At 40.2% G+C, this 8,431-nt stretch overlaps 1 pseudogene; it reads left to right on the top strand.

The window, feature by feature from the left end:
- The first annotated feature begins 7,444 nt into the window (after positions 1-7,444).
- On the top strand, positions 7,445-8,191 carry LOC129692652 (acidic leucine-rich nuclear phosphoprotein 32 family member A-like; annotated as a pseudogene).
- Positions 8,192-8,431: the final 240 nt, after the last annotated feature.

Raw genomic sequence — 8,431 nt, 5'->3', positions numbered from 1 at the left:
AGGCTCTCTAAATGTAGAACTAAAACCAAATTAAACAGCACAGTGTCTCCCAAAAACACTGTAGCCACATGTTTTTGACTTAAAAGAGTAACATGAGTTTGGCTTTGCCCCTGTTACATATCATAAATGCAAATTTCACAGCACATACTATAGACAATATATGATTGAAAATACTTTTGTTTTAAAAAAAAAACTTGATAGCTGATCTAGTACAACATTCTTCCCTCCTGAAGGGATATGCACTGACCTTTCCCCATGCACACCTCTTAGATATTTAACAATTGTTATTGCACTAGAGTGATAGAGATATTGAGTTTTGTTGAAAGCCTGGCTAACAAAACAGTATTTGTGAATATGGTTGGGTAGATGGGGGGATGCAGGGCAGGAAAGTCAGGGGTGAGTTTCAGTAATCAATGATGTGCACTCCTCAATTCCCTTTACAAATTAAAATTTTGTAATATTAAAAATAACTTGGAAATGATGTTTATAGTAGCTTTCTATACTTGAACAAAACCAAACCAAAAAAACCCCCCACTAAACCATGGAAGAACTGAAGGGCAGTTAAATCTTTGTGTGGAAATACTGTAAATATATATATATATATATATATATATATATATATATATATATATATACACACACCCTTAAAATATAGATATCTATGAAGGTTTTTCTTTTTACAACCCCTTGCATTTACAGAAAGAAACTGTCAGAACTTGTACTGCCGCTGCTTGTACTCTGAATTAAAGAAGCCACCTGTTTTACCTGATTAAGACTCTCTGCTGTCTTTTCCTTTAAAGGCTCTTATGGGAGTTAGCTGCTCCTGGGAGTTAAACTGTATATAGAGTTAAACTGTACATACAGAATTAAATGTATGTATAGAGAGCCCCAAATATCAAGGCTACCAAAGTGGAAATTTAAAAGTTAAAGTGTGTATAAAGAGTAGCAAGGCTACCAGCCTAAGACTTTGTTATAGAGAGAAACACAGGGCATAAGCTGGTCATATCTGACACTGTGACCCACCTTGGTTCACCCTGTGTGCTGGAAGTGGTCTCTAGTATTTTTCTTTTGAGTTTTTTTTAATTTGTGTCATTTTAATTAAATGTCTCCTTTCTATTCTGCATTTGCTAGTGATTGTGACAAATATGAATTCTGATGCTTTATCAACAATTTATATAATGTGATGAAATTTTTGTTAATCCTTTGGATTTTCTAGATAAAAAAATGATACCATCTGCATTTCCTTGATGACTACTGATGTTGAGCATTCCTTTAAATGTTTCTCTTCAATTTGATATTACTCTGTTGAAAATTCTTTGCTTAGGTCTGTACTTCATTTTTTAATTGGATTATTTGGTTTGTTGGTGTCTAATTCCTTGAGTTCTTTACATATTCTAGATATTAGTCTTTATCAGATGCATGGTTGGTGAAGAACGTTTACCAATCTGTAGGCTGTGGTTTTGTTCTGTTGACAGTGTCCTTTGCTTTACAGAAGCTTTTCAGTTTCATGAAGTCCCATTTATTGATTGTTGATCTTAGAGCCTGAGCTGTTGGTGTTCTTTTCAGGAAGTTGTCTCCTGTGCCAATGAGTTAGAGGCTCTTCCCCACTTTTTCTTCCAAAAGATTTAGTGTGTCTGGTTTTAGGTCAATTGGCAGCCCAGTCTCCATTTAGATTATTGAGTGGATGAAGCAGGGGAATGCCTCTATCATGAACTTGTTTGGCTGCTCTTTGATCACTCACTCCTGATGATGTGGCCTTGCCAGGCCATGGAGGAAGAGGTTATAGGCAGTCCTGATGAGACTTGACAAGCTATGTGCAGATGACAATGGTAGAGAACTCCCCATTTCAGTGGACTAGGGGAAAGGGATGGGGGAAGATGGAGGAATGGTGAGACTGAGGGGCAGCTTCTATTTGGCTATATAATGAATAAATTGTAAAAAAATAAAATAAAACAACAAAAATGGTACCATCTGAAAAAAGTATTTATGAGTCCAACAATGTCTATCTAATATTTGTAACATATCTTGTCATTGGGCTTGTCATGTATTAGTTAAAACTGGAAAATAACTATCATCATTTGGAAGATACTACTTAAATTAATCTTAGTTTGTTTCATGGAGGCAGTCAAAATGATTTATAAAGCTTACTCCACTAACAAGGGTTTTAATATATTTTAAATGACCATAACCCCACTGTGAAATCTACTAATTTATACTCTGAGAACCTCAGTAATGGCCAGTGTTCCAGAGAAGCTTTATTGGAGAAAAGTGATACTAGAAAAATGCGTACAACTCATTTACCTCTGATATAGATGGATTTAGATGTAATTTCATGATTTTGAACAAGAAGTCTTCTTAAATGTAATGCTATGTTTCTCTTTCTTGAACATATTTATATAATTACAACTGAAATATAAACTCAAATTTATATTATCAGTAACAGTATATTTTTGCTACTATAAGCTCTATGACACTTTGTTTATAAACATTGAATAATATGGATCTTAAAATTACATGGAATTATTGAATAAATTTTGTACTCATATAGAAGTAAAGTTAGTTTTCTTTTCTATATTGGAATTTTAAAGTATCCTTTTTTTGTATATTATATAATCCTTTACTTAACCTATACTAAGGACTCCACCAGAAAATCTTAGCTATGAAAGCTATTTTATTTTTTATGATGTTTTTTTTAAATTTTTCTTATTAGTTATATTTTGTTAACTCTGTATCCCAGCTGTATCCCGCTCCCTCATTCCTTCCCAATTCGACCCTCCCTCCCTCATCTCCTCCTGACCCTTTCCAAGTCCACTGATAGGGGAGGACCTCCTCCCCTTTCATCTGACCCTGTTTGATCAGGTATCTTCAGGACTGGTTGCAAAGTCCTCCTCTGTGGCCTAATAGGACTGCTCCTCCCTTGGGGGGTGGGGAGGTCAAAGAGCCAGCCATTGAGTTCCTGTTAGAAATACTCCTTGTTCCCCTTACTATGGGAAAACAATTGGTTACTGAGCTACCATGGGCTACATCCAAGCAGAGATTCTAGGTTATATCCATACATGGTCCTTGGTTGTCAGTCTCAGAAAAGACCCTGTGCCCAGATATATTTGGTCCTTGTGGAGCTCCTGTCCTTTCCAGGTCTTACTAACTCCCCTTCTTTCATGATTCCCTGTACTCTGCCGAAGGTTTGGTTATGAGTGTTAGAATCTGCTTTGAAACACTGCTAGTTGCCTTCTGTGATAGACTCCTGACATACATTCAATGCAAATCCCATTTGTCTTTCTAAATGATGATTGATCATCATACCCATGTCTACTTTCTTGATTATCTTTTTTAGGTGTTTAGATTTCATTATGTTTATCATATCTTATAGGTCTATATAAGCGAGTATATACTGTGTTTCTCTTTCTCCTTCAAGGATACTTCACTCAGAAAAATCTTTTCTAGATCACACCATTTGCCTGCAAATTTCATGATTTCCTCCTTTTTGGTTACTAAGTAGTATTCCATTGTGTAAAAATACCACAATTTCTGTATCCATTCCTCCGTTGATGGACATGTGGGTTGTTTCCAGGTTCTGGCTATTACAAATAAAGCTGCTATTAACATGGTTGAGCAAATGTCCTTGTTGTGTACTTGAGCAAATTTTGGTTATATACCCAGCAGTGGTATAGCTGGGTCTTGAGTAAGCACTATTTCTAATTGTCTGAGAAAGTGCCAGATAGACTTCCAGAGTGTTTGTACCAGTTTACATTCTCACCAGCAGTGGAGGAGGGTTCCCCTTTCTCCACAACCTCTCCAGCATGTGTTGTCACTTGAGTTTTTCATCTTGGCCATTCTGATGGGTGTAAGGTGAAATCTCAGGGTCGTTTTGATTTGCATTTCCCTAATGGCTAATGAGGTTGAACATTTCTTTAAATGTTTCTCTGTCATTCGATATTACTCTGCTGAGAATTCTCTGTTTAGCTCTGTTCCCCATTTTTTAATTGGATTGCTTAGTTTGTTGCTTTTCAGCTTCTTTAATTCTTTGTATATACTGGATATTAGCCCTCTGTCCGATAAAGGGTTGGTGAAGATTCTTTCCCAATTTGTAGGCAGTTTTTTTGTTTTGATGACAGTGTCCTTTGCTTTCCAGAAGCTTTTCAGTTTCATGAGATCCCATTTATTGATTGTTGATCTTAGAGCCTGTGCTGTTGGTGTTCTGTTCAGGAAGTTGTTTCCTGTGCCACCGAGTTCCAGGCTCTTCCTCACATTTTCTACTCACAGGTTTAGTGTGTCCCGGGGTAGTGCAGGAAAGAGTTGGGTTGAGTGTTCTCAATCCCAAATCCCATGCCCAGTTCTCTCTGTTGGAAGCAGCCTGGTGGTAGTACCTATGTTTGATGATTCCGGGAGAGTACCAGTTAGGGTTGAATGTCCTCAGATCCGGAACTCGGGTTTCTCTGCCAGGGGCCACTGGTTGAGCTGGAGAGGGGGTGCTGTGTCCTGTGGCAGGCTGCCTCTTTGTCCTTCTCCTCTGCTAGGGCAAGCTCATGGTGGCGCTATCATGGGAGTCCCAGAAGGGATTGGGACTTCTCTGTCAGGATCCTGAGCTGGGGTTTCTCTGCCAGGGGTTGGGGGGTGCCTTGGTGATAGGACTTGGTGCTAGACCTTATTGCACTGGACCCGGGAGAGTCTCAGGATGTGTTGAATGACCACAGTCCCAGATCCCGAGCTGAAGTTTGTTTGCTAGGAGCAGCCGCCAGCACTGGTGTCCAGGAGCCGTGAAGCCGCTGTGCTCCTCTCTATCCTTCTGCTCCGCTGGGGCAGGGTTATGGCGGCGTCCTAGTTCTCAGGGGAGTGTCTGAAAGGTTGGGTTTTCTCAGCCCCAATCTCAGGTTTTTGTTTTTGTTTTTTGTTTTCGTTTTTGTTTTGGTGGGAGCTGCAGCTCTCACTGGGGCTGAGGTATGACAGTGTGGTCTGTAGCAGATCCTGCTGGACACCTCCTTCCTCCTCCAAAGAGGGAGTAGGGTGTTGGGTGTGGGGAAGTGTCTGGGAATCGCCTCTCAGAGTGTCTCCTCCAAGAGGAGTCTGCCGTTCTTCTGTGACCTGATTCTAGGAGAACTCAGATCATGGTTAGTCTCTTTATTCTTGGAAGTCTAGATAACTCTGTTCTGGGTTGATCAGCCCCTTCACTCACCAATTTACGTGTTGCAGGTCCTCTGCCCTTCAGCTAAGCTGCACACTAGCCACAGCCATCTTCGAAAACCCTCTGTTTGTTTCCTTTTTATATGCTTCTAATAACTCGATAAGCATAGCTTTAAAATAATTTTCGTGTGTTTCTGATGAGTAAAAATTTCCATTGCTTTTCATGGTTGTTGGTGAAGCCATGGTGTCCTGATTTTTGTTGGATGTGTTCTTTAGCCTTCTTTTAGCTATGTGATGGTCAGTAGCCTTTGCTGTCTGTTCCTGGATCTTGCACTACAGACTGGGTCAGTTGGTCACTTCCACCCACATCCCTGCTGTGGGCAACATAAGGATCTCTGAGAAAGCATTCTTAACTTTAAAGCTCCTGGACTCCCATTGAAGTCCAGCCAAAAAATTCCTGGAGCAAAGATGGTACAGGTCAGGCAGATGTGAGCACTTGGAGCACAATACCTAGACAGGCCTGTAGGCCACTGAACCATTCAGGGCACTTGCACATGCACACTGTTCCCACCTGTGCAACCCATGTCTGCACCACAACCTGCACTTGCTTGTACTTCTTCTTCACATTCCTCCCTTCCAGGCAGGTACACCTCTTAGCTCACTACTGTACTTATGCACTTGCCCTTGTGACTTCCTCCCTTAGCTGCACCTGAAATACCAAAACCCACTCTCGAACCAGTGGACTTCTCTTATCTTCCTGAAGAATAAATACTCCAGACTTCTGAGACCGACTGACCCAGTCTGTCTGCTAGTGTAGAGGAACCCTAGATCTGGGACTCTGTAAGAGCTCTCTCACAGGAGCACTCACTAGTATTCCTGTATGGAAAGCACAATGGGCCCGTGAACTTACTCACAGGCCACAATTTCCTACTCTCAGATTTGGGTCCCCTTTTGGCTGTTAGAGTAAGGAGGGGCCCCATACCTGGGATTATGCATTCCCAGCCCAAAGGTGCAGCTGATAGTTTGCCATTCTCAGATGCTGGAGATGTCCAAAGGAGTGGGGAGCTGGATCCAATCTGTCCCAGTTCTCCTGTTGTCCCCTCCAGCCCAGGAAGCTTCAAGTTGATGCTCTGGCTTCAGCTGCCCAACCACTCACCAGTTTTGGAGTTTCAGACCTTTTCTTCTTCAGAAAAGCTATGTACTGGTTGCCTAGTACATATCTAGGAGCCCTTTAAGCTCTGACAATTTTCTTGATTGATTCCACTTACCAAAGCTGAATCAAGATCAGGTAAATAAATTAAATAGTCCTATATCCTGTAGTGAAATAGAAGCAGTTAACAAAAGCCTCTCATTAAAAAAAAAGGTTCAGAACAGAATTCTAACAAATATTCAAAGAAGAGCTAATACCAATACTCTTTAAACTATTCTACAAAATAGAAACAGAAGGAACATTACCAAACTAATTCTATGAAGCCATAGTCATCTGATACCTAAACCTCACAAAGACCCAACAAAGAAAGAGAATTTCAGACAAATTTTCCTTATCAAAATTGATGAAAAAAAAAGCTCAATAAAGTACTTGCAAACCAAATCCAAGAACACATCAAAGACATTATCCACTATGGCCAAATAGTCTTCATCCAAGGTATGCAAGGATGATCAATATACAGAAACCTATCAATGTAATCCACCATATAAACAAACTAAAAGAAAAGCAAAACCACATGATTATCTCCTTAGATGCTCAAAAAGCATGAACACACATTCATGTTTAAAGTTTTGGAGTAATCAGAGATACAAGACACATATGTAAACATAGTAAAGACAATATATAGCAAGCCTACAGAGCAATACCAATAAAAACCATATAGTATGGCACAAAAAAAGATAGGTAGATCAATAGAATAGAATCAAAGATCCAATAAGAAACCCACATACCTAAGGGGAGCAGGGGCTCCCTCTGTCATGAACTTAGTTGCCTGCTCTTTGATCACTTGCTCCTGGTGAAGTGGCCTTACCAGGCCACAGAGAAAGAGGATCCAGGAAGTTCTGATAGGACCTGATAGGCTAGGGTCAGTCAGTAGGGGAGGAGGACTTCCTGTATCAGTGGACTTGGAGGGAGGGAAAGGGAAGGAAGAGGGATTGGGACTGGGAGGAGATGAGGGAGTGGTCTACAACTGAGATACAAAGTGAAAAAAAATTGTAAATAATAAAAATAGAAAAATAGTGATACAACTGAAGGACTATGTTCTCATTATGTTGTGTATTAGTCATATTGGTTTCTAGAAAAATTATTCTGGTGGAATGCAATGACAACCAAAGAATGAAAGGTTCTGTCAATTGGCTCACCACACAGGAACTGCAGGTCCTTCCTCCATGGCAATCAGGTGAAAGAACTTGTCTTGGGACATCTGTTAGTCAATTGAAGGCAAAAATCAAATGTCTCACAGATGACATTGAAGAACTGGAATTCTTAAGTACAATGGAGGCCTCACCTCCATTTTGAACTTACCAAAATTAAACATACTCAAGAAGCTTGAATTATGTGTTAACAGAATCTCAGAGGACCTGGAAGTATTGGCATAAAAATGTCTGAACCTTAAGCATCTAAATTCAAGTGGCAATAAAATAAAAGACCTCAGCATAATAGAGCCGCTGAAGGAGTTAGAGAATCTCAAAAGCCTACACCTGTTTAACTGTGAGGTGACCAACCTGAATGACTATCGAGAAAATGTGTTCAAGCTCTTGCCGCAGGTCATGTACCTTGATGGCTGTGACAGGCACAAGGAGGCCCCTGACTCTGATGTTGAAGGGCTACATGGAGGATGATGATGAGGAAGATGAAGATGAGGAGGAGTATGATGAATATATTCAGCCAGTGGAAGATGAGGAGGAAGAAGATAAAAAGGAAGAAGGGGAGGAAGAAGATGTGAATGGAGAGGAGGATGATGATGAAGGTTACAACGATGGGGAAGTGGAAGATGAGGAAGACAAAGAAGAAGCTGTTGAAGAAGAAAGGAGTCAGAAGTGGAAACTAGAACCCAAAGATGAGGTTGAAAAGGATGACTAAGGGGAATTAACCTGTTTGAAGAAATTCCTATTGTGATTTGAGTGTTTTTACTCATTTCCCCCTCCTATTCCTGCCCCCAAAATTTACTTTTTTTCTGATTGTAGCATTGGTCTGGGAATGAGAAGGGGAACATGTACTGGGGGTTGCTGGGGCAGGGGTGGGAGGAAGATGAATAAAATACTATTTTTACTGCCAGTCTTAAAGAAAAAAAAGAATGAAAGGCTCTAAAAAACACAGAAA

This window comes from Psammomys obesus, unplaced genomic scaffold (genome assembly GCF_907164565.1).
Source record: "Psammomys obesus unplaced genomic scaffold, mPsaObe1.curated_primary_1811, whole genome shotgun sequence".
Classification (NCBI taxonomy): domain Eukaryota; kingdom Metazoa; phylum Chordata; class Mammalia; order Rodentia; family Muridae; genus Psammomys; species Psammomys obesus.
The sequence above is the reverse complement of the archived record's forward strand: the minus strand, read 5'-3'. Positions and strand labels throughout refer to the sequence as shown.